A 27,610-nucleotide genomic window follows, 5' to 3' on the forward strand; every position below is an offset into this window, starting at 1 on the left:
CAGATAGAACAGAGGCAGGGGCAGTGGGAGAGGGAGAAGCAGGCTTCCTGTTGAGCAGGGAGCCTGAGGCAGGGCTCAGTCCCAGGACCCAATGATCATGACCCCAGCTGAAGGCAGATGCTTAACAATTGAGCCACCCAGGTGTCCCGGATGACAGTCATTCTAATAGATGTGAGGTGATATCTCATTTTGGTTTTGACTTGCATTTCCCTGAAAATTACTGATCTCGAGCATATGGGCCTGTAGGCCATTTGTATATCTTCTTTGGAAAAATATCTGGTCAGGTAATTTGCACATTTTAAAATTGGATTATTTGCGTTTTTTTCCCTAGCAGGTTGTATGTTTTTTTCATGTATTTTGGCTATTAACACCTTATCTGATTTATAACTATTTTCTCCTCTTCAATAAGTTGCCTTTGCATTTTGTTGATCATTTGCTTTGGTGTGCAGAAGCTTTGTAGTTTGATGTACTCTTACTTGTTTATTTTTGATTGTGTTGCTGTGCTTTAGGTGTAATATCCAAAATATCATGGCCAGGACCCATGTCAAAGGGATTTTTCCTATGTTTTCTTCTAGGAGTTTTATGGTTTCATGTCTTACATTTAAGTCTTTAATACATTTTGAGTTAATTTTTGTGATTGGTATAACATAGGGGTGTAATTTCAATCTTTTACATGGAAATGTCCAATTTTCCCAGTACCATTTCTTTATATTAAATTTTTAAATTTTTGTATAAACATAAAATGTATTTTTATTCCCAGGATAAATCTGGGTCTGTGAATCGCCAGGTTTACACACTTCACAGCACTCACCATAGCACATACCCTCCCCAATGTCCATAACCCCACCTCCCTTCTCCCAACCCCCCTCCCCCAGCAACCTTCAGTTTGTTTTGTGAGATTAAGAGTCACTTATGGTTTGTCTCCCTCCCAATCCCATCTTGTTTCATTTATTCTTCTCCTATCCACCAACCCCCCCCATGTTGCATCTCCACTTCCTCATTTCAGAGAGATCATATAACAGTTGTCTTTCTCCGATTGACTTATTTCGCTAAGCATGATATGCTCTAGTTCCATCCACATCATCGCAAAAGGTAAGATTTCATTTCTTTTGATGGCTGCATAGTATCCCATTGTATATATATACCACCTCTTCTTTATCCTTTCATCTGTTGATGGACATCTAGGTTCTTTCCATAGTTTGGCTATTGTGGACATTGCTGCTATAAACATTCGGGTGCACGTGCCTCTCTGGATCACTACATTTGTATCTTTAGGGTAAATACCCAGTGGTGCAATTCCTGGGCCATACGGTAGCTCTATTTTCAATTTCCAGAGTGGTTGCACCAGCTTGCATTCCCACCAACAGTGTAGGAGGGGTCCCCTTTCTCCGCATCCTTGCCAGCATTGGTCATTTCCTGACTTGTTAATTTTAGCCATTCTGACTGGTGTGAGGTGGTATCTCATTGTAGTTTTGAGTTGTATTTCCCTGATGCCAAGTGATGTGGAGTACTTTTTCATGTGTCTGTTGGCCATCTGGATGTCTTCTTTGCAGAAATGTCTGTTCATGTCCTCTGCCCATTTCTTGATTGGATTATTCGTTCTTTGGGTATTGAGTTTGCTAAGTTCTTTATAGATTTTGGATACTAGCCCTTTATCTGATATGTCATTTGCAAATATCTTCTCCCATTCTGTCAGTTGTCTTTTGGTTTTGTTAACTGTTTTCTTTGCTGTGCAAAAGCTTTTGATCTTGATGAAGTCCCAATAGTTCATTTTTGTCCTTGCTTCCCTTGTCTTTGGTGATGTTCCTAGGAAGAAGTTGCTGCGGCTGAGGTCGAAGAGGTTGCTTCCTGTGTTCTCCTCAAGGATTTTGATGGATTCCTTTCTCACTTTGAGGTCCTTCATCCATTTTGAGTCTATTTTCATGTGTGGTGTAATGAAATGGTCCAATATCATTTTTCTGCATGCAGCTGTCAAATTTTCCCATTTGTCCCATTGTCCAATTTGTTGAAGAGGCTGTCTTCTTTCCACTGGACATTCTTTCCTGCTTTGTCGAAGATTAGTTGACCATAGAGTTGAGGGTCTATTTCTGGGCTTTCTATTCTGTTCCATTGATCTATGTATCTGTTTTTGTGCCAGTATCATACTGTCTTGATGATGACAGCTTTGTAATAGAGCTTGAAGCCTGGAATTGTGATGCCACCAACTTTGGCTTTCTTTTTCAATATTCCTTTGGCTATTCGAGGTCTTTTCTGGTCCCATATAAATTTTAAGATTATTTGTTCCATTTCTTTGAAAAAAAAATGATGGGATTTTGATAGGGATTGCATTAAATGTGTAGGTTACTTTAGGTAGCATAGACATTTCCACAATCTTTTTTCTTCCAATCCAGGAACATGGAACATTTTTTCATTTCTTTATGTCTTCCTCAGTTTCTTTCATGAGTACTTCATATTTTCTGAGTATAGATTCTTTGCCTCTTTGGTTAGGTTTATTCCTAGGTATCTTATGGTTTTGGGTGCAATTATAAATAATGGGATTGACTCCTTAATTTCTCTTTCTTCTGTCTTGTTGTTGGTATAAAAAAATGCAGCTGATTTCTGTGCATTGATTTTATATCCTGACACTTTACTGAATTCCTGTACAAGTTCTAGCAGTTTTGGAGTGGAGGCTTTTGGGTTTTCCACATGTAGTATCATATCATCTGCGAAGAGTGGTAGTTTGACTTTTTCTTTGATGATTTGGATCCCTTTAATTTCTTTTTGTTGTCTGATTGCTGAGGCTAGGACTTCTAGTACTATGTTGAATACCAGTGGTGATACGGACATCCCTGGCATTTTCCTGACCTCAGCAGAAAAGCTCTCAATTTTTCTCCATTGAGAATGATATTTGCGGTGGATTTTTCATAGATGGCTTTGATAATATTGAGGTATGTGCCCTCTATCCTTACACTTTGAAGAGTTTTGATCAGGAAGGGATGCTGTATTTTGTCAAATGATTTTTCAGCATTTATTGAAAGTATCATATGGTTCTTGTGCTTTCTTTTATTAATATATTGTATCTCATTGATTGATTTGCAGATGTTGAACCAACCTTGCAGCCCTGAAATAAATCCCACTTGGTCGTGGTGAATAATCCTTTTAATGTACTGTTGGATCCTATTGGCTAGTATTTTGGTGAGAATTTCTGCATGTGTGTTCATCAAGGATATTGGTCTGTAGTTCTCTTTTTTGATGGGATCTTTGTCTGGTTTGGGGATCAAGGTGATCCTGGCTTCATAAAATGAGTCTGGAAGTTTTCCTTCCATTTCTATTTTTTGGAACAGTTTCAGGAGACTAGGAATTAATTCTTCTTTAAATATTTGGTAGAATTCCCCTGGGCAGCCTTCTGGCCCCGGACTTTTGTTTGTTTGGAGATTTTTGATGACTGTTTCAATCTCCTTACTGGTTATGTGTCTATTCAGATCTTTTATTTCTTCCTGGTTCAGTTGTGGTAGTTTATATGTCTCTGGGAATGCATCCATTTCTTCAGATTGTCAAATTTGTTGGCATAGTGTTGCTCCTTGAATGTTCTTATAATTGTTTGTATTTCTTTGGTGTTGGTTGTTATCTCTCCTCTTTCATTTATGATTTTATTTGGGTCCTTTCTCTTTTCTTTTTGATAAGTCTGGCTAGGGGTTTATCAATCTTATTAATTTTTTCAAAGAACCAGCTCCTAGTTTTGTTGATTTGTTCTATTGTTTTTTTGGTTTCTATTTCATTGATTTCTGTTCTGATTCTTATTATTTCTCTTCTCTTCTCCTGCTGGGTTTAGGGTTTTGTTCTTTCTCAGCTCCTTTAATGTAGGGTTAGGTTGTGCACTTGAGGCCTTTCTTGTTTCTTGAGAAAGGCTTGTACCACTATATATTTTCCTCTCAGGACTGCCTTTGCTGTGTCCCACAAATTTTGAACCGTTGTGTTTTCATTATCATTTGTTTCCATGAATTTTTTCAATTCTTCTTTAATTTCCTGGTTCCCATTCATTCTTTAGAAGGATGCTGTTTAGTCTCCATGTATTTGGGTTCTTTCCAAATTTCCTGTTGTGACTGAGTTCTAGCTTCAGATTATTATGGTCTGAAAATATGCAGGGAACGATCCCAATCTCTTGATACCAGTTGAGACCTGATTTATGACCCAGGATGTGATCTATTCTGGAGAATGTTCCATGTGCACTAGAGAAGAATGTGTATTCTGTTGCTTTGGCATGGAATGTTCTGAATATATCTGTGATGTCCATCTGGTCCAGTGTGTCATTTAAGGCCTTTATTTTCTTGTTGATCTTTTGCTTGGATGATCTGTCCATTTCAGTGAGGGTAGTGTTAAAGTGCCCTACTATTATTGTATTATTGTCAATGTGTTTCTTTGATTTTGTTATTAATTGGTTTATGTAGTTGGATGCTCCCATGTTAGGGGCATAGATATTTAAGATTGTTAGGTCTTCTTGTTGTACAGACCCTTTGAGTATGTTATAGTGTCCTTCCTCATCTCTTATTATACCTTTGGCTTAAAATCTAATTGATCTGATAGAAGGATTGCCACCCCTGTTTCTTCTGATGTCCATTAGCATGGTACATTGTTTTCCACCCCCTCACTTTAAATCTGGAGGTGTCTTTGGGACTAAAATGAGTTTCTTGTAGGCAGCATATTGATGGGTTTTGTTTTTTTATCCATTCTGATACCCTGTGTCTTTCGATTATGGCATTTAGCCCATTAACATTCAGGGTACCTTTTGAGAAATACGAATTTAGTGCCATTGTATTGCCTGTAAGGTGACTGTTACTGTGTATTGTCTCTGTTCCTTTCTGATCTACTAGTTTTAGGGTGTCTCTTTGTTTAGAGGACCGCTTTCAATATTTCCTGTAGAGCTGGTTTGGTGTTTGCAAATTCTTTCAGTTTTTGTTTGTCCTGGAAGCTTTTTATCTCTCCTATTTTCAATGATAGCCTAGCTGGATATAGTATTCTTGGCTGCATGTTTTTCTTGTTTAGTGCTCTGAATCTATCATGCCAGTTCTTTCTGGTCTGCCAAGTCTCTGTGGATAAGTCTGCTGCCAATCTAATATTTTTACCATTGTATGTTACAGACTTCTTTTCCCAGGCTGCTTTCAGACTTTTCTCTTTGCTGCTAAGACTTGTAAATTTTACTATTAGGTGAGGGGGTGTGGACCTATTCTTATTGATTTTGAGGGGGATTTTCTGCACCTTCTGGATTTTGATCCTTGATCCCTTTGCCATATTAGGAAAATTCCCTATAATAATTCTCTCCAATATACCTTCTGCCGTCATCTCTCTCTCTTCTTCTTCTGGAATCCCAATTATTCTAATGTTGTTTCACTTATGGTGTCACTTATCTCTTGAATTCTCCCCTCATGGTCCAGTATTTGTTTGTCTCTCTTTCACTCAGCTTCTTTATTCTCTGTCATTTGGTCTTTTATATCACTAATTCTTTCTTCTGCCTCATTTATCCTAGCAGTAAGAGCCTCCATTTTTTTTTTAAGATTTTATTTATTTATTTGACAGAGAGAAATCACAAGTAGATGGAGAGGCAGGCAGAGAGAGAGGGAAGCAGGCTCCCCGCTGAGCAGAGAGCCCGACGCGGGACTCAATCCCAGGACCCCGAGATCATGACCCGAGCCGAAGGCAGCGGCTTAACCCACTGAGCCACCCAGGCGCCCCAAGAGCCTCCATTTTTGATTGCACCTCATTAATAGCTTTTTAAATTTCAACTTGGTTAGATTTTAGTTCTTTTATTTCTCCAGAAAGTGCTTTTTTCTCTCCAGAGAGGGTTTCTCTAATATCTTCCATGCCTTTTTCGAGTCTGGCTAGAATCTTGAGAATTGTTGTTCTGAACTCTAGATCTGACATATTACCAATGTCCATATTGAGTAGGTCCCTAGCCTTCGGTACTGCCTCTTGTTCTTTTTTTTTTTTTTTTTTGTGGTGAGTTTTTCCGCCTTGTCATTTTGTCCAGATAAGAATATATGAAGGAGCAAATAAAATACTAAAAGGGAGGCAAAGATCTCAGGAAAATGTGCTTTAACCAAATCAGAAGAGACCAGAAATCATAGGGGAGAGAAAGGGGATAAAAAGAAATTGAGAAAAAAAAATTAAAAAAAGAAAACAAATAAAGAGAAAATATAAAAAAGAAAAAAATATATATATATTAAACTGGTGACTAGAACAGGGCCACCCACTTTATTTTGGGAGTATTTTGGTCTCTTAGAAGAAATTATCTCCCCAAATTTTAAAGAATGAAAAACATATATAAGGTTAAAGACAATGTAGGGATGGAATATGCCTATGAAGATGAAAAAGAAATTTTTAGTTTCTAAAAAAGGAGTTGATAAAGTAAGTTAGTTGGGATAATAAAGAAAAAGAAAGTGGAGAGAATTTGCTCCAGCTGGAGACTAGAACAAGCCCAGAGCTAGATTTAGGGTATATTTTGATCTATTAGAACAAGTTGTACCTCAAATATTTTAGAAGAAAAAACCCTATGTGTATATAAAAAATAACATTAGATACAACGAAGGATAAAATATGCCTATAACAATGAAGTTTCAAAAAAGACTTTTTTTAATGAAAGATATTGTTAAGATAAACTAGTTGCAAAACGTTAAAAGAGGAAAAGGTAAAAGTTTAAAAAAAATTAGCAGAAGAAAAAAATTTAAATTAAAAAAAATTAAATTACCTGCAAGACTAAAGAATCATGGGGAGAAAGCCATGAATTCCATGCTTTGCTTTCTCCTCCTCTGGAATTCCGCTGTTCTCCTTGGTAAGTGAACTTGGTCTTGGCTGGATTTCTCATTAATCTTCTGGGGGAGGGTCCTGTTGTAGTGATTCTCAAGTGTCTTTGCCCAAGGCAGAATTGCACTGCCCTTACCAGAGGCTGGGCTAAGTAATCTGCTCCGGTTCACTTTCGGGAACTTTTGTCCCCTGAACTCTTTCCATAGAGTTCCAGAGGATGGGAATGAAAATGGGGGCCTCCCAGTCTCCGGCCCAGAGGAGCCGAGAGTTCAGGGCCCCACTCCTCAGTGCACCCTCAGAGAAAAGTGCTCAAACACTCCCATCTCCCTGGCCTCTGGCCACGCTCTGAGCTCACCCAGCCTGTGACCGGTTCAAGGTAACCCTGAGCTGAGAGCTCACTCCTCGGCTGTGTCTCTGTAGCTGGCTTCCCTGCTCTAATACCTGCGAGCTCTGCAACACTCAGACACCCCCGATCCTTCTGTGACCCCGCAGGACCTGGGGCCACGCTGTCCCCGTGTGGGCTTCACCCTGCTTTATCCTGTGGAGCAGACTTAAAAGTTCTGATTTTGTGCCTGTTGCTCTGCAACTTGCTGGGAGCCAGCCCCTCCCCCATGGTCTATCTTCCCATTGCTTTGGATTCACTTCTCTGCTGATCCTACCTTATAGAAAGTGGTCAATTTTCTGTTTCTAGAATTGTTGCTCTTCTTCTCTTCAATCTCCTGTTGGATTTGTAGGTGTTCGCAATGGTTTGGTAAGCTCTCTAGCTGATCTCCTGCTACTTGATGTAGTCTCAGCCTGCTACTTCTCTGCCGTCTTGACTCTTCCTAGTCACCATTTTTTTTTTTTTAAGATTTTATTTATTTTATTTATTTTTAATTTTTTTTTAAAGATTTTGTTTATTTGACAGAGAGAGAGATCACAAGTAGGCAGAGAGGCAGGCAGAGGGAAAGGGGGAAGCAGGCTCCCTGCTGAGCAGAGAGCCCAATTCAGGGCTCAATCCTAAATCATGACCTGAGTGAAAGACAGAGGCTTAACACCCTGAGCACCCAGGCACGCCCCCCCCCCCCCGCCAAGTACCATCTATTGATAAGATTGTCTTTTCTCCCTTGAGTATTCTTTGATCTCTTGTCAAATATTTGCTCTATTTGCTCTCTTGTCAAAACATGCTTGGATTTATTTTGGGGCTCTTTGTTCTGCTCCATTGGTCTATTTGTTCTTATGCCAGTACATATTATTTTGACTACTGTAGTTTTATAATAGCAGCTTGAAATTAGGAAATGTGATACCTCCTGTTTTGCTTTTTTTCTTAGGATTGTTTTAGGGTCATTTGTGGTTCCATATTTATATTGGGATTTTTTTTCCACTTCTGTAAAAATGCCCCAGATTCTTAATTATGATTGCATTGAATCTGTAGATGACTTTGCGTAGTATGGACATTTTAACAATATTAATTCTTAAAATTCATAAACATAGGATTTATATGTATTTGTGTCTCTTTTGATTTCTTTCATCATTATTTTAGTTTTCACTGTAGGGATCTTTTAGCTCTTTAGTTAAATTTTTTCTTAAGTATTATTTTTGATGCTATTGTAAATGGGATCATTTTCTTTATTTCTTTCTCACATAATTCACTGTTGGCATATAGAAACACTACTTATTTTTGTGTGTTAATTTTGCATCTTGCTTAATGTTAACACTTTACCCAGGAAAAAACTCTCAAGTGAGTATTGACCTAAAAATAAAAGACCCTGCAGCTTAGTAAAGCTTATGAATCCTGAAAACTATGAAAACAGAGAAGAAACAAATAGTTTTTAAGACTCTAATATGTATAAAGAGCTTTACATATCTAATCTCATTTAATCCTTTCTACAGCCTTATATTGTAGGTGTTACTATTCAAGTTCAGAGGGGTTATGTATATTATAAACACAGCTACTAAATGACAGAAGCAAGGCTCAAACACAAAAACTTCTGCCTTAAATAAGCTCTTAACTCTTCCCAGCAACCTGTGTCATACTGAAGGGTCATTCTCCCACTTGTCACAAAAACTATTTTATATCATCTCTCTTTAAAACTCTCCCTGAAGATCTTGCTTCATATTTCTATGACCCACTTGTGGCAGGCATTCTCAGTCATTCTCTTTTTTGGACCTCAGCACCTGTCAGTCTCTCTCTCCAGTCCAGGTAACTCACATCTGAGAGTAATCTACTAGGGTGAGTCAGTGCTAGTCTCTCCTAATTTCTTCCTCTCTGTCCTGTTCCTCTGGGGAGAAAAAATGCACTGGGATGACCTCAGAAAAGCTACAGCATGTTGGAGGAACAGAAATCTTTTTCTCCAACTTAGTGAACGGCCTTGCATCCTCAGACCTTCTAAGAGAAACTGTCTCAAGTAGATGTTCTCTGTCCCCAGGTCTCTCTCTCAATTTCCATTACCCCCTATTTCTTTATTTTCTAGAGCTCTCTCTCTCAAATCGTACTCAGATCAAAACATTCTGCTCTGGAAGCCTTCACTTCCCATCTCCTCTTAGGCCATGGAACCTTCTTTTCCCTTTTCCTTTGTCTTCTAAGAATGTTCAGGCTTTGGGTGGATGCTAATGAACTTTCTAGTCTGCTCAGTGAGTCCTGACTCAGGCAATGGAGGTTGTCCCTTGAGTGCAGGTTAGTGTGGGTTCTCCGTTTCTAGGTTAGTCTTCCCACTGACCACGTTGGCTGATTTTCTCATTGTTTAGTTAAGAAACAAGGGTACCTTACCAAGGCAAGCTTTTAAGTAACTCAGAGAAAATGCAATCTAATTCATATGAACAGAGACATTTCTCCTACTAGTATGGTTTTCACTTTGGTCCCTGCAAGCCACAGACTTTGTCAAAACTGTGCTTAGGACCTGAGTAACATTATAAGGGCCACCACAGTAAAAGTTCTCTCCTTTGCTGGCCGAAAATGTGGTTCCTATTTTGATTAGATTTAATAAAAAGTTATTTCAGCTCCTTCTACCTTTGCCATCTACTATGCACATCCTCAAAGGAGATTCCTGTTTACATGGTGGGAAGATCCATACCTTCCTACTAATGGGCCAGTAAATATTCTTTCTTCTCTCTCTCTCTTTTTTAAAAAAGATTTTATTTATTTATTTGACAGAGAGAGACACAGCGGGAGAGGGAACAGAGGCAGAGGGAGTAGGAGAGGGAGAAGCAGGCTTCTCACTGAGCAGGGAGCCCGATGCAAGGCTCAAATCTAGGACTCTGGGATCATGACCTGAGCTGAAGGCAGATGCTTAATGACTGAGCAACCCAGGGGTCCCTCTTTCTTCTCTTTATACTCCACTTTTCTTGGTAAAATGGGGGAACTTTTCTCCTACCAAAGAGCAAATCTTCTACATATATTCTGAATTCTATCTCTTCCTGCCATCTTGGAGTACTTGCTTCATAATTTACTGCCTCTCTCTTTGGCATTTTGATTTCCTTTTCTCTATTGGACCAGTCTCACCAATATTCAAATATTATCTAATGCTCTCATGTTATATACATGCTTCTTTGACCTTACATCCCTTTACACCTGCAGGCCTATTTTTCTTCTTCCTTTTTTTGGTAAAATCATCCCTAGTATCATTATCTCTTAGGTCCCTATATATTTCTTTTTAGCACTTATTATAATCTATCATAATATATTATTTGTTTACTGTCTTACTCCTCTCCATGATAGATTGCAAACTCTATATGGGAAATGGCTATTTCTGTTCCATTTCCAAGACACCCAGCAGAATACTAGACACATAGTAGGTTTTCAATAAATACTTGTTATGTAAACAGAAGGTCCTAAATCCAGTGTTCTTCCCATGGAAGAATGATAGGGATGGGACAATTGTAATGTGTGTCATTTGTTGACTTTTTGTCATCATCTGTTTCATTGCTTTTACTTTGTAAAATGAAATTAATAATCATTTTTTTTAGAGCAGTTTTAGCTGCAGAGCAAAACTGAGCAGAAAGTACAGCAAGTTCCCACATACCCACTCTTCATACATACACAAGCTTCCCTCTCCATCAACATCCTGCATCCATGCATCAGTGTGGTACATTTGTTATAATTCATGGACTAACAGTAATATATCATTATCAGTCAAAGTCCATAGTTAATATTAGGATATTAGGGTTCACTCTTTATGCTATAGAAACATCCTGTGAGTTTTGACCAATGTATGATGACGTGTACCCACCATTATAATACATTACAGGATAGCCTCACTTCCCTAAATATCCTTTATGCACCACCTGTTTTTCTCTTCCTCCCCCCAAGCCCTTGTCAACCACTGATCTTTTTCCTGCTTCATATTTTTGTCTTTTCTAGTATGTCATATAACTGGAATTATACAGTATATATAGCCTCTTCAGACTGGTTTCTTTCACTTTGCAGTGTGCATTCACGGTTCCTTCATGTCTTTTTGTGGACTGATAGCTCATTTACTTTTAGCACTGAAATAATATTCCATTGTATGAATGTATGACAGTTCATCTATTCACCTAAGACATCTTAGCTGCTCCCAAATTTTGGCAATTATGAATAAGGCTGCTATGAACATTCATGTGCAGGTTTTTGTGTGGACATGTTTTCAATTCATTTGGATATCAAGGAGTGCAATTGCTGGATTATTTGGGGAGAGTAGGCTTAATTTTGTAAGAAGTTGTCTTTCAAATTGGCTATACCATTTTGCATTCCCGCTGGCAGTGAATGAGGGTTCCTATTGTCTCATCCTTGCCAGCATTTTGTGGTGTTGGTGTTTTGGATTTGGGCCATTCTAATAGATGTGTAGCGGTATCTTACTTATTTTTGCAGTTTCCTAATGACATGTGACATTGAATATCTTTTCATATGCTTATTTGATATCTATATGTCTCCTTTGATGAGATGTCTGATCAGATGTTTTGCTCATATTTTAATCAGGTTGTTTTTTTCTTTAAGTTTTAAAAGTTCTTTGTGTATTTTGGGATGTCTTTTGCAAATGTTTTCTCTTGATCTGTGGCTTTTCTTCTTTCTCTTTATCCTTTTACTTTTTACGTGCTTTCTGAAACTTTTGTACCTACTCCTCTTCTGTCCTGGAGAAAAACATTTTTGAGTATTTCACGCCAGGATGTAAGTGCCTTAATGTCATTAATTTTTCAAAAGAGAAATTCAGGGAAATGGAAAGGCTTACAAAAAGGAAACAAAGCACTGAGGATAGATTTTAAAGCCTCATGATACCAAAGCGGAGTATTGTTTGAAAGATTTTTATCCACGGTCATTCTCCTCAACTATTGGTGACTGTAATGTATGGACACAGTGTGTTTAACTCACAGATTTCCAATTTGTTACCACTATTCAACATTTAAAATGTTTTAGAGACAAATAAAAATGAAATATGACTTCATACATCTTGTGGTTATCATCTTCAAATCCTGAGTTCTTAAATAGAACTATAGTCAAGTTGGAATTAGGTAACTCCACTTTTGAGACAATCGTATCTGTCAAATTTTTTGTTTGCAGTTGAACTCAGATCAAACTAGCTTAGGCAAAAAGGAAGTATGTTGGTTCATGTAACTATAAAGGCCCACTGAAGAGCTGGCTCCAAATGAGCCTGTTTTATCACTCAGCTCTACTTCTTCTGTTTATTGATTTTATTTTCAAACAGGATTTCCCCAAATGGTTGGACACATAAGCTGCCAGGAACCACAAGCCTGTATCCTTACAGATCACATCCCTGAAGAGAGACCCCTGCTATAAATATAGTGGCATCACTGAAAAGTATGATTAGACTTCTTGAATAATACATACAATTGCTGTGGCCAAGGGATGGAGAACTTCATTTAATTAGGGGCCTTCTGCCCACCTCTGTGGTCCAGGATGTGTTAAGGTCAACTCTGCTTGACCTACAAGGAATGAGTTCCCTCAGGTGAGAGGGCTTTTGTTATTAGAAAAAAGGTGTGAGAATCTTCAGACAGCAAAACAACAGATGTTCCCTTTGTACATTCCTTACCCGGACTGTAAGTGTTCATTTCTTATCTCCATAGTGCTTATCGAAAGGGGTCCTTGCTGTCAGCAACAGAACACTTTGGATGACTCACTGGTTGGATTCCATAAGGTATTCTTGTCACTACAACTAAAGATATATTCATCAGTTATATACCTAGGAGATTAGAAAACCCAATGAAGAATGATGAAATCATTAGTTTATGTATTAAGTGGCTATTTTAGGCATCTAATAAACTTAATTTGCTCTCTTCTATAATTCAGTATTTAACAGTACAACAGGGAGATAAGAAATGTTTATTATTTTTAGTATAGTTGTGATAATTCTTGTGTAGTTAGTTATGTCTGCCATATGGTAACCAAGCAACAGGAATTGCCACAGGAATGAACTGTGAAGACTAAATTTTAATTAAATTAAAAGAATTACTTTCCTATAATTAACATTTTCTAACTCATCCAATTATTTTTTATCTAAATCCTCAAACAAAAACTAAACTTTAAGATAAAATGATGAAATATATTTTAGCTCATTTTATTTAGCTGTTATTTAGAAAATTTCAGAAAAATGTGTTTTCTTTATCCTCTTTTGCGTGTTTTTCTGAAGAAACTGGGAAAATAATTTCTTGTAATACTGATTCAGTGTAGCACTAAGACTGTAAATTTGAGGTCACAAATTCTGGGTTTGGATACTATTTTTGCCAATTCCCAGTTTTGTGCCTCATGTAGATTACTTAAACTCTGTGATCTATATCTTCATTTAAAATGGAACTAGTAAGTGTACTTGAACTTGGGAAGACCCTTGGGAGAATTCAGTAATATAATGCATGCAAACCACTTGTCATATGCCTTAGGACTTAATGTTTAGTCATTGCTAGTTCTTATTAGCTATGTTAATACCTATTAAGAGATGCAGAAAATTTCTGATTTCAGTAGTTACTAGTATTAACTCCCTGTTTACAGGGATTGCTGCATGGGGTCTGGAGCTGTCCTTTAGGAATATGAATATTTGATACTCAGCTCTCTACAGGAACATAAAGTGTGGAATGAATGGATAATATGCTCTAAAAGCCACTGGTGGATATAATTCAGAATTATTTCATACTTTACGGTATATATTAGAGTTAAGTAAATATATATTTTAGAATACAATTATGTGGGGCTTCTGGGTGGTGCAGTCATCCAGCTCCTGGTTTAGGCTCAGGTTGTGATCTCAGGGTTGTGAGTTAAGCTCCAAGTTGGTCTCCACAGTCAGTTCGGAGTTGGATTAAAAGACTCTCCCTCTCCCTCTGCCCCTCCTCATGCGCTCTCTCTCTCTCTCTCTCTCTCTCAAATAAAAATAAATAAATCTTTTAAAAAACAGGATACAATTATGCGAAATCTTTATATGTTGCCACAGAACCCATTCGGTTTTTTTTTTTCAATAGTTCAATAGTATCTTTTTTAAAAATGGTTTTAGTTTATTCTATTGTTTTTTGTTTATGTGCGAATTGATTTATATTTTACATCAACCGATTATGGAAAGAGTACGCCAGTTTTTGTTTCAATTTATAGCTTTGATAGCTTAGAGGACAGAATCTGCCTACTAATTTGTTGGTACACATGCAATATAACATGAATGGAGAAATACAAATTTAGAAATTTTTGTAATCCATATGGGGGTTTGTTGACACTTAATTTTGTATTACACGCAACTAACCAGATTGGTGGTATAAACAAGACTGCAACATGTATACTTATTTTGCACAGAGTATATGTTTTCAGATATTTCAGAGCATTTGTATTTTATGCCTTCTGTGTGCAATAAGTTGGGCAACACCTTTTAATACCAAGAACTAAAAAACAAAATGGTCGATGTTAAGTAATGTAACAGACAATGAATTCTCAGTAATATTTTTTCATTGAATTTGAAGGTAAGTTATACATATATATATATTTTTAATTATTCTTGATAAAAGCAAAATACTTTTAAAATTTTTTAAAATTTTATTTCTTTTCAGTATTCCAGCATTCATTGTTTATGCGCCATACCCAGTTCTACACACAATACATGCCCTCCATAATACCCACCATCAGACTCACCCAACTCCCCAACCCCCTCCCCTCCAAAATCCTCAGTTTGTTTCTCAGAGTCCACAATCTCTCATGGTTTGTCTCCCCTTTCAGTTTCCCTCAACTCACTTCTCCTCTCCATCTCCCAATGTCCTCCATGTTATTCCTTATGCTCCATAAGTAAGTGAAACCATATGATAATGGACTCTCTCTGTTTGACTTTTTCACTCAGCATAATCTCTTCCAGTTCCGTCCATGTTGATATAAAAGTTGGGTATTCATCCTTTCTGATGGAGGCATACTACTCCATTATATATATGGACCATATCTTCTTAATCCATTTGTCCATTGAAGGGCATCTTGGTTCTTTTCACAGTTTAGTGACTGTGGCCATTGTTGCTGTGAACATTGGGGTACAGATGGCTCTTCTTTTCACTACCTCTCTATCTTTAGGGTAAACACCCAATAGTGCAATTGCAGGGTCATAGAGTAGCTCTATTTTTAATTTCTTACGGAATCTTCACACTGTTTTCCAAAGTAGCTGTACCAACTTGCATTCCCACCAGTAGTTGTAAGATGGTACCCTTTCTCCACATCCTCTCCAACACATGTTTACTGTCTTGTTAATTTTGACCATTCTAACTGGTGTAAGATGGTATCACAATGTGGTTTTGATTTGAATCTTCCTAATGGCTAATGATGATGAAAATTTTTTCATGTGTCTGTTAGACATTTGTATATCTTCTTTGGAGAAGTGTCTATTCATGTCTTCTGCCCATTTTTTGATGTGAGTATCTACTTTGTGTGTGTTGAGTTTGAGGAGTTCTTTATAGATCTTGGATATCAGTCCTTTAGAGTGTCATTTGCAAACATCTTCTCCCATTCCATGGGTTGCCTCTTTGTTTTGTTGATTGTTTCCTTTGCTATGCAGAAGCTTTTGATCTTGATGAAGTCCCAAAAGTTCATTTTCACTTTTATTTCCTTTGCCTTTGGAGACATATCTTGAAAGAAGTTGCTGTGGCCAATGTCAAAGAGGTTACTACATATATTTGCCTCTAGGATTTTGATAGATTCCTGCCTCACATTGAGGTCTTTTATCCATTTTGAGTTTATCTTTGTGTATGGTGTAAGAGAATGGTCGAATTTCACTCTACACATAGCTGTCCAATTTTCCCAGCACCATTTATTGAAGAGACTGCCTTTTTCCCACTGTATATATTTCCCTGCTTTGTCGAAGATTATTTGATCATAGAGTTGAGGGTCCATATCTGGACTCTCTACTCTGTTCTACTGGTCTACATATCTGTTTTTGTGCCAGTACAATGCTATCTTGGTGATCACAGCTTTGTAGTAAACTAAAAGCAAAATCTTAATATTAAGGGAAAATGTTAAGAGACAGTGATAATGATACTCTGAGGGGCCAGATTCCTATTTTTAAGATGATGATCTTCCAGAGGTTTAACTTAATTCTAAGATTTTTTTTTAAAAAGATTTTTCATTTATTTGTTTGAGAGAGAGAGAGTCTGAGAAAGATAAGCACAGGGGGAGAGGGAGAGAGAGGCAGGCTCCCCACTGAGCAGGGAGCCTGATGTGGGGCTCCATCCCAGGACTCTGAGATCAGGACCTAAGCCAAAAGCAGATACTTAATGGACTGAGCCACCAAGCACCCCCTAAGCTGCTTTAGAGCAATCTATCCACCATATCATTTCTTTTATCTGGGATTTATTTTCGAATTGAGCTTTGTTCAAAGCAAACTGAGTTTATAATCTAACAAGTTCAATAATACTGACATTTTATGTTTTGAATTTCTTTCAAATTTGATTGTATTATAAATTTTTTCTCCTGATTTTTATCTTGTTTAGACCAGTCTTATGTACAGTTAGTATGAATTTGTGAAGGTTGATGATACAGCTTAAATTTTTTCAGGTAGTTTTGTAGAAAGTAATTATTTTCTGTTTGAAAACATGAGCTATGTTATCAAGATATATGAAATTTGACATTTACCAGTAACCACTTCTGACGTGGATTTCATCATTGATTTTGTTTCCTCTTTTCCACTTGCTCTAGTTGTGCTTTCTTCATTACACATGCATAGAAAATAAATATTCTGTTTATCTTTTATGACACATTGTGAACAATGGTGCTGCCAAGGGTGAACTTAGAATATAGTCAGAAGTGTGTTTCAGATGACAGCCAATTCTTGATGTGAAACTAGAAATCCTTCCTCAAATAAAGCAAGGGTTGAAATTCCAATTTAAGGTTTTAGAGAGCAGTTCTCTTTCTTTTTTTCCCCTGGGGAAATCTTATTTATTTATTTACTTGCTTGCTTACTTGTTATTTTTTTATTGATATATAATTGGCATATGACATTGTATAAATTTAGGGTGTATAACATGTTGATTTGATACAACTGTGAATTGCAATGTCATTACCACTGACTGTAGTGTTAGCTAATGCCTCTATCACCTCACATAGTTATCATTTCTTTTTTGTGGTGGAAACAATTAAGATCTAGTGTCATAGCAGCTTTGAAGTTTATAATACAGTATTTTTTTTTTTTAAGATTTTATTTTATTTATTTGAGAGAGAGAGAGACAGTGAGAGAGAGAATGAGCGAGGAGAAGGTCAGAGAGCGAAGGTCAGAGTCCCAGATCCCGGGACTCCAGGATCCCGCCCTGAGCCGGAGGCAGTGGTTTAACCAACTGCGCCACCCAGCCGTCCCTATAATACAGTATTGTTGTCTATAATCACTATGCTATACATTAGCTCTCCAGGACTTATTCATCCATTAGTTGCAAGTCTGTACCTTAAACAACATCTCCTCAATTCTCTCACACCATAGTCTCTGATATGTGACACGTTTTCAATGGAATATTTTTCAGCCATAAGAAAGAAGGAAATCCTGCCATTTATGATAACATCGATATGGATTTTAAGGGCATTATGCTAAGTGAGATAAGTCAGACAGAGAGAGACAAATTTTCTATGATATTACTTATATGTGGAATCTAAAAAAGCCAAACATCTCTATTCTAGCCATTCTCCTCTGTAAAAGGTCTCTTGACATTACAGAATGCTGAGGTCTGTGGACTTGGCTCTGTTGGCATTTCTGTGCACCAGGATTCTTTAGGGATTAGAATGCTGCCAAACAACAAACAGATAAACACTATTCAACTGTTATCGGTATTGGCAGTTAAATTATTGTAATATTTGTTAATTTCTTTTCTTTGACCAAATACTCACAAATTTCACTTATTAATGTGATGTAGTCATACTATTTTATTATTTGAGGAACTTCTGAAAGATTCCTATTGTTTCTCTAGAACCATTTCACTCCTTCAAAAACTTTTTAAATTATAAAGTTAACACATTTTCTTTGTAAAAAAAAATTGAAGAACCTCAAATTGTATGACGTGAAAGGTAGAAGTTTTTCCTTGCCAGGTCCTCTCTCCTGATCCCATTTTCTAAGTTTAGAGGGATAGTCTGCTTTATATCATTTTTGTCTTGTCTATTGGTCTCTTTATTTACACATACACATCAGGCTTAGGAAGCTAATCACATCTTTTTGCAATTGTCCCTCCTCTTCCTATGTAAACAGATAATAATGTATTATGAAAACTTCCATGGTGTATAAATTTACCTCATTCCTTTTTAAGGATTGTGCAGAATTCAACTATATTGAATATTTATACTATAAATTATTAATCAGTTATCACTTTCCTGTTGCTATCTGTTTCCATGTTTTCCAATTCAGCATTATATTTGTGTGTGTGTGTGTGTGTGTGTGTGTGTGTGTGTTTGAATACTTGAGTAATCAGTAGATCAAAGGGAATGTAATCTCAAGTTTAAAACTGAAGTTTGGATAGTTATTCCAAAAAGGTTTTATAAATTTGGACTCTTAACATCACGGAAAGTTCCATCCTATTTTTTCATGTTCTTGCTGATAATTGCATATTATCAATATTTTTCACTCTTGCCTATCTGATGAGATTAGAAATGGCATCTCCTTGCACTAGTTTGAAACACCTAGTGATAAGTGAAATTTAGCATCTTTTCACATGTTGATTGGCCATTTGAATTTCTTTTTCTCCTGTCAGCTTTTTGATAAGATCTCTTTTCAGTTCCCACTGTAATTGGCCTATCCTAGTTTAGGCCTGAAAAGACACTATAGTATTGCTTCCTTTCCCATCTTAAGGTGGAGATCTCATTTTCTTCAGAACCTCCCAATGGCTCCCTATTCAGCCAAATAAGTGTACATGACTTAATATGAGACTCATATTCCTTCATGATCTGGTCCTGATCTAGCTCTCCAGGTTGATTTTCCACTTCGTCCTTTCTCTTCCTTTTCTACCCCCATCTCTTAACAAATAGAAGAAATCACCTTTCCCTGATATGCCCTGCACCTGCCTGCCTTACTGCCATTCTTCTAGCTGTTCCCTTAGTCTGAAATGTCCTTTTCTTCCTCTCTATATAAAAGTCTACCTATCCCACCAAATTTGACTCCAAGGGTCACTTTCTTTAGGGCATTTTGCCTGACCTGCTACTTCCTTGGAATTAATTTGTCTTTCCTTTATGTCTCCTTTGGCTTCTGATATTATAGAACTATAGTTCCACATGTTTTTTCTATTAAGAGGTTTTACATTTAATGAAAGGATGACCTTGGGTGTTTTTTGTTTATAGCCTATGCCCCAATGCTCTTAGCAAGGTGTAGTGCTCAAAATTATTTCAAAGTGGACATATGTGGAATCACTCTCATATAGTAGTAACCAGCTACTTTGACTACCTGACAATCAGTGGATACTGGGAATATTTTTGACTGTTTATGCCATGTGGCAAAGGAAAACATTTTGTGGGTGTGGGGTTAGTAGAAGATATATATAAATGTGACACCCATATGTCTAAGTACTAAATGATTGCTCCGGTGTGAAATTTCTAAGGCAGTTTTAAGACTGTAGTTACTATAGAATTTTATTTCTGCCACAGTTTTGAAAGAAGATAGTTTGTTTCAAGCAGCTGGGTATGTTTTCAACGGAAGAGGGTATATGAATACATAGTTTATAAAAGACAAATTGAATTCTCTGTTTCTATAGGGATACATTTCACAGATTAATGCAAAACTAGCAGTGTATTTTTTAGTACTGATGGACATTTTCAACGAGAGGTATTCAGTTTGCTGTATTTTAAAGTTCATGTAAGAATTAATTTTCTTTGGGCTTGCTTACTTAGTCTCTATTAGTTTTTGTTAGCAAAAATTCATTTACTATGCAATGTCTCTCTTAGTTATATTTGCATTAGGCAATTAACTATTTGAATTTTGTTATTCTCACTTCTTAGAAAGATACACATATTCTTGGGGGAAATTAAGATGATTTCCATTAAAATTGGAAACACTTCTGTATACAGGAAGTAGTTATGTTCTAAGGGTAGAAGTTTAAAGTTTTTATACAAACCCTTAAATCCCTGTAGAAGTATGTGTAATAATATGCACTGAGGTGTATGTGTAGGGGAGTATCTGCTACATTTCTGGAAAGACTGTCATGTAAGGGCCATGTTATCACAGCACATAAGTACATGTTTTTCTAGAAACATGTTAAACACTTTAATTATATTATAGTGGAAAGAGCGCAGGTCTTGGACTTGAGAAAAGGAGAACTACGCTCCAAATACTGGGCTGTCCGCATAGTCCTTTGTAATTGTATCTAGTTTTCCACTAAATCCTTGTAAATATAGCATATGGTATTATCAACATTTTAAATATAGTGCTGTTTTTATTAAAATGCAAAATTCTTGTATAGATTTTTTTTTTTTTCCCTCAAGGTATTTCTTTTAAAAAAAGCAACCTTGGGGTGCCTGAGTGGCTCAGTGGGTTAAAGCCTCTGCCTTCGGCTTAGATCATGATCCTAGGGTCCTGGGATCGAGCCCCACATCGGGCTCTCTGTTCAGCCTGCTTCCCCCTCCCCTCTCTGTCTGCCTCTCTGCCTACTTGTGATCTCTGTCAAATAAATAAATAAAAAGTCTTAAAAAAAAAACCCTTAATCTTTTAACATTTTGCTAACCGTTGCCTAACAAAGTTAAAAAAAAAAGATATTCATTAATTACTTATCCGTAGTTAAGCCCCTGAACTACCTGATTCCTATCCTTTCTTTTCTCTTTGCTCAAAAATTTAAAATATCTATGAATATACTTATTTTAAGCACTGAAGTTTTACTAAGTTGGGTTTTCTACTAATGGACAGATAATATCCAAGGGAATCTGAAACATTCTGTTATTCAATCTGTTAGAATGTTCCAGAGAAACAGTTGCTTTAGCTCTTTTCTTTTTCCTTGAGTCTGGGCAACTAACTCCCTTGTGTAGCCAAACTGACAAGAGATCATCTTAGACTGACCTCTTTGAACTGTAGGATACCACTCAAGGAGGATTACCCTGAGGCTCACCTCACCATCACCCCCTTCTGTTTAGTGTCTTGGGCCATGGTCAACACAGAGTCCAGAACTACTCATTCTGAGGACAAACCAGCCCTGGAATGATCCTCTGTGAGCATACGCGCGTGTGTGTCTTTGTGTGAGTAGACAGATGCTTTGGGAGTATGAAGCTCTTGAAAGGTGAAAGCTAGGAAAGTGCCATTTTGGAGAGTTGTAAACAGCTTCTCTCACTTAGGATAAAAATTGTCCTTTGCATCTATGGAAAACTCCCTTTTTATGAAATTGATCTATTATCTAAATATCAGATAATTTCTCAAGTAAGGCTAGAGAAGTGGTCCAAATGCTAAGGCTTGAATCTAAGATGTTAACTCATCTATTTAGTAATATTAATTGAGATTATCCTTAGCAGAATTGGGGTGCTCCGGAAGTAGGTAATTTGTTTTCCCTGCATTTGGATTTAGGCTGTCCTATGGCTGAAATTATTGTTTGTCCTCAGGAAATCCTATTGTAGCAGATCCTGAGGCTGTACCAACCCCGGAGGGAAGACTGTACCGTGAGCTGGCTCTGTCTTAGTGTGATTTTATTTAGAATTGTATTTAGGCCTGAACAGTCTGTGTTTTGAGAGGGGCGATGATATATCATAATGGCTTCTCTGGACCTTGGAATTCAGGCCACAATTTGTGAATAGAGGCAGGAGTTTTTTCCAAATACTTGGACATCTCCATGAAGCAGGCCTGGTTGCCATGGTGGGGAGACCTTTTCTTTTTTCAGGGATAAAGAGACAGTTAGGGTCCTGGGCTCAGGATGTGGAGATGGGTGGAGATTCTCAATTGTAGGGGTCATTTTGACCCCTCACTTCTACTAGGAAGGAGCCTGAAATAGACTGTGTTTCTTCATTCCAGAAATATATACTAGGCACGGTGCTAGCTATAAGTGAAAGACTGATGAAGGAGAAGAAGAAGTAGAAAATGGAGGGCTAGGGGAATGAGAAGGGGAAGAGGAGAAGGAGAGATAGTCACAGCTTCTCTTTATTAGCCAAGACATATGATTAAAATGTAGATTTGCAAGTGTGAACAAGTGCTATAACAGAAAGCTACATGATGCTGTGTGAATGTGTAATATGGATAATTTACCAAGTCTGGTAGCCTTAAGGTCCCTTCTCTGAGAGAATGACAAACTGAAAACAAAAGCATGAATAAGGATTAACTAAGTGAAACAGCAGGGCAAGAAATTTGTAGGAAGAGAATTAAATTGTAGGTGCAAAGAGCCTAGGGAACATGAAGAATATGAAGGACTGAGAGAAGACCCAGTGTGGCTGGAGTGGAAAGAGAGGCTGTGATATGTTGAGGCTGGAGAGGCATATAGAAGGTGTACCAGGCAAGACTATAGGAGTTTGTAGGGCTCTTTTTTTAAAAACGATTTTATTTATTTGTTTGAAGAGAAAGACACAGTGAAAGAGGGAACACAAGCTGGGGGAGTGGGAAAGGGAGAAGCAGGCTTTCCACTGAACAGGGAGCCCCATGTGGGACTCCATACCCAGACCCTGGGATCATGACCTGAGCCAAAGGCAGATGTCCAACGACTGAGCCACCCAGGCGCCCAAGTTTGTAGGGCTCTTAACATATGTTTTCTTTACCCTTAGAGTAATGGCGAACCATAGTTTTAAAAAGGGGAAGAGAGGCAGGGAGAATCAGGTTTGGGTTTTGAAAAGATGACTCTTTCAAATTTCTGTAGATTTTTCACTTGGAGCTAATTGTATTGGAAAAGAGAAGACTTGCAAGTCAGTTATACTGGGGTATAGACCCACCGTTAGCACTCTGGACCAGCAGTGGATGTTGGAGGAAGTAAGCTTTCTTTGAGAGTCCTAGATAATCCTGAATGGGGAACCTGATAGAAGCATGGATTTCTGAAGAATGGGGGCTCACATATGTTGTCAACTATTAAAGACAGCATGGCTTTATCACAGACAGGTCAGAGCTGGGGAAGCATTGTTATATATTGATGTTTGTATAACAAAATTGAGATCACAGTGGATGCCTTAATGAAATATTAAATAAGTCACTTCCTTTTATATATTAATATACAGAACTTTTCCATTTTTTGGAAAGATTTTATTTATTTGACAGACAGAGATCTCAAGTAGGCAGAGAGGCAGGCAGAGAGAGAGAGAGAGGAGGAAGCAGGCTCCCTGCTGAGCAGAGAGCCCGACATGGGGCTCGATCCCAGGACCCTGAGATCATGACCTGAGCCAAAGGAAGAGGCTTTAACCCACTGAGCCACCCAGGAGCCCCGAGAACTTTTCCATTTTATTAAGTGTTTCTCTACAGTGTTTTTAAGTTGCATTATGCTTTGCCATTGCGTGAATTTACTATAATTTCTTTAATCATGACTTAGTGCATATTTTATTATTTCTAAGTTTTTATCATTATAAGCAATGTTGTAATGTATATAAAAATAGCTATGTCATCACATATATGCAGGATATGTCCTTGAAATCAGTTGTTCTAGGGCTGAGGATTCCTGAGAATATGTGTATTTTAACAGCTTTTCTATATCATGGCAAATGTTTAGCTTCTTTTTCTTACTAATTTGATCCTCTCATCTGCAGTGTAACAGGCCATGCCAACAGTGACTAGCAGTATTCTTTTCATTTTTGCCATCTGATAAGCAAGATTTGGATTTCATTTTAATTAGCATATCTTGAAATAAAAAATTAAAGCTGGAAGAAACCCTAGGGAGTATCTAATTTAACCAACTTATTTTACAAAGTTCACCCAGGCTATATATTACTTGTACCCACGATCTCCCAGCTAATGAGCTACAGAACAGGGATTGCAATCCAGCTCTCCTGGATCTCAGCCCAGAGCTCTTTCCACTAAAACAAGCTTTGCAGGGGTCCCTGCTGTGGTTCTTTCTGGAGCCACTAGAACAGAAGACTGTGGGGTGAGAGTGGGTTTCTGTCCAATGAAAGACTATTAGTTGCTGATTGCAGCCAGCAGGAGCAATTAGTAGAAGCAGGTTCCTGGAGATGCTTCATCCCAGGGGGGAAAGGTCTGAAGATGGTTTCGCCTCCAGGAGGAGCTGGCTGTCCTAGTACCAGAAGCTCCACAGGAGAGGACATAGAGCTAAGGCAAACTTATTGGGATGCCATTGAGCTTACTGCCAACCCAGCATAACTCTCACTGTGGTTAGCCTTTCTCATCAATGGACCATAAAGTGTGGATGTAAGGTGTTTAACCATCTTCTGCATAGAAAGAGTAACATGGTTTGTAAGAATATTGGGCAGATGAAAGTCCTACAAAGTATGGGAAGAAGCTTGAGTCATAGCCCAAGACTCTAAATTATAGTCTGACTTCCAGTTTTAGTTTGTGAGGAATCCTTCTGCGAGAGAAGGTTATGTATGTCTTCAGTTTCCTCTTATCCTTGCACACTGTCAGCAGGGTCACCGTCTTAAAGTCCTGTTTGTATCCCATACCCCACTTACCTTACAACAAGGCTAAACAAATTTCCTTTTCTATACGATATAGTGTTGCATTACACCCGATACATGATATTAATATGAGGGTGGAGAATCATTTCACAGAGTAGAGAAAAATAAAGATGGAAACCAGGCACAAACAATCAGAACAGACAGCAGTGAATTGGATAAACCATGAGAATTTTTCATCTGTCTGCAAAACAAAACCAGAAATAGGTTTGGCCTCGGGCACTGTGGTCTGGTGCCAACCTTCCTTTCCAGACTCATTGACCCACTCATTGTTTCATAGACCCTTTGCTCTGACTAGATCTACAGTTGCCTTGGAATGCCCGTTTATTCCGCCTCTGGGACTTTGCCATTTTCCCTCACTGGAACACTACCTCTTCATCATCTGCTTGAAAGTCAGTCCTGTTACCTACTGTCAATCCTAATACCTACTGCCTACACTTCTCTCAACTTCCTCTCAAACCACCCACTTACTATTTATTATATATTGAGTTTCTGATAGTGATCTTTTAATGAACACACATTTTGCTTGTAACTGTACTATAAGTTACTTTGGTAAAGGAACGAGGTACTACGGCTGTGGTGGCTTTTGGTATCTACTTAACTAAGCTGAATTCCATCTCCCAGAATCCCCCTTCCTGAATGTTTTGGGCCAGAGTGAGCCCCAAGGGAGGTAGCAGTGAGGCAGCAGCTGTTCTGTAGCGCACACAAGCTATTGGTGATTGGCTGCCTCTCGCAGCTGTTGCAATGTGCTCCCTGGACTTGTAACTGCTGTCTTCTGACCTTCCTTCTGGTGTATGCATGTGTGTTTAATTTCATGATAAAGGGACCCAGCTTTTGCTGGACACCCATACCACTAAGGTCAGAAGCAAGAAAACTGACATAGATTGAGGCTCATTTTGTGCTTGTGAGTTCCAGCTTTACCTTGCTCTCTCCAACCTTACATCTATCTTCTCTTCTTGACTGCCTGCATATGGTGCAGCATCAGGTGTGTAGATGAAAGCCTTGCAGAGACTGTTCCACCAGCCTTCATGATTGTGTGAGGTCAAATCACTATGACACGTCCCTTTTAGGAGAAGGCTGAGGCACACGATTGGCTTCATACACATGCACGCGCAAACACAGCACATAAAGCAGACTTTTATGTGTGCACATAGAGTGCTACAAAGTCAACTTTCTTTTCTTTACAATGTAATATTTCAGGGCAATAAATAGATAATAGGGTGATTTAGAAATTGTTACAGAGGAGAAGTGAAAAAAATTATGATAGAGATCAGGAAAAAAGAATCAGAGCCAATTTTAGTATATGTGCTGCCGAAGCGAGCACAAGAATCAGAACCAATGACACTAAGCAGATATATCACGATTACCAAAAAGAACAAACTGAAAGAAATCATAATAAGCAACAACTGGGGGCACCTGGGTGACTCACTTGGTTAAGCGGCTGCCTTCCGCTCAGGTCATGATTCCAGGGTCCTGGGATCAAGGCCTGCATCAGGCTCCCTGCTTAGCAGAGAGCCTGCTTCTCTCTCTCCCTCTGCCTGCCGCTCTGCTTACGTGTGCTCTCTCTCTATCTCTCTGTCAAATAAATAATTATATAAATAATAAACAACAACTGGGTGGGAATATAAATAAAAATAGGACAGGAAGGCAAGGGGAGGTCACATAAAGGAATATTCACAATTGATAAGGACCGAGGCCCCCAAGCCTTCTCAACAACTTTAGTATTCTGGTGGTTTTGCATAGTACTTCTGGGCCAAAAGAAATACTTAATGGTTTTGCTTATTAAATAATTAGGTCCAAACAACTTAAAGAATATTTATGTTCTAATAACTTAGTGCCTGTTGGGTGCTGTACATCTTCTCAAAGTTTAAATCAAATTGGACACTTCTACATTAGTTTCTGTACCATTTTATTTTCCATGTGATCATGGAAATTATCATAGGCACTGATGAAAACTCAGATTTACAAAGATAAGACTTTTTTTTTTAAAGAAATGTGGTTATCTAATGATAAAGCCTCTAACTCCCTCTAGGTACTACTTTGCACAATATCTGAAAGATGTTGCTATGCTTCCATTGACAATTGGAAATATCTCATGGCACCCTCTGAGTTTGCTAAGGCATTCTGGAGTACCTTGGCACACAGACTGACAACCACAGATCAAGGCATTTAATTTAGAAGAATAATGGAAGAGGTTATGGAGGGGGAGAAAAGGAAGAGCATTTAGCAGGAAGGATATTTTTAAAGGAAAGTGAAAGCGAAGACCTAAAACAGAAACATTTTGGAATTCATTCATTTATTTATTCATTCAGTAGATATTTATTGAGCACATATCTTATGCCAGACATAGGTATTATGCTGGATTCAAAGTAAACAGCATGGGTGAGGTGAATGTAGTTTCTGGCGTCAAATAGTTTGTCGTCTGGCGTAGACCACAGACACTAGAAAAAGGCGATGATTGGAGGTGAACATGGAGTGAAGAAAGCATACAGGAATAAAAACTTCATTCTAGTCTGAAGACCAGGATTGAACTCTTCAATGAAGTGTGTTCTGACTTGGGACATGAAGGAAAATCAGACTTAGCCAGAAGAAACAGTGTGGAGAAAGAATGTTCCAAGATGAGGAATCAACATCCATGAAGGACTGAAGACCAGAAAGGACATGGCATGAAAGGCACAAGAAGAATTACAGGGTGTCTAGAGTATTAAAATTCAAGGAGATGGATTGTACAGGCTCGGGGAGACAGACCCCAGAACTTGAAAGGTCTGTAAGACAGCTCAAAAGATTGCATGGTATGCTAATGGTGAAGGGAAAACTTTGACAGGCTTTAAGATACAGAATGAAACTAACAAATTTATGTCCCCAAAGAACCATACTGGT

This window comes from Neovison vison, chromosome 3 (assembly GCF_020171115.1).
Source record: "Neovison vison isolate M4711 chromosome 3, ASM_NN_V1, whole genome shotgun sequence".
Lineage (NCBI taxonomy): Eukaryota > Metazoa > Chordata > Mammalia > Carnivora > Mustelidae > Neogale > Neogale vison.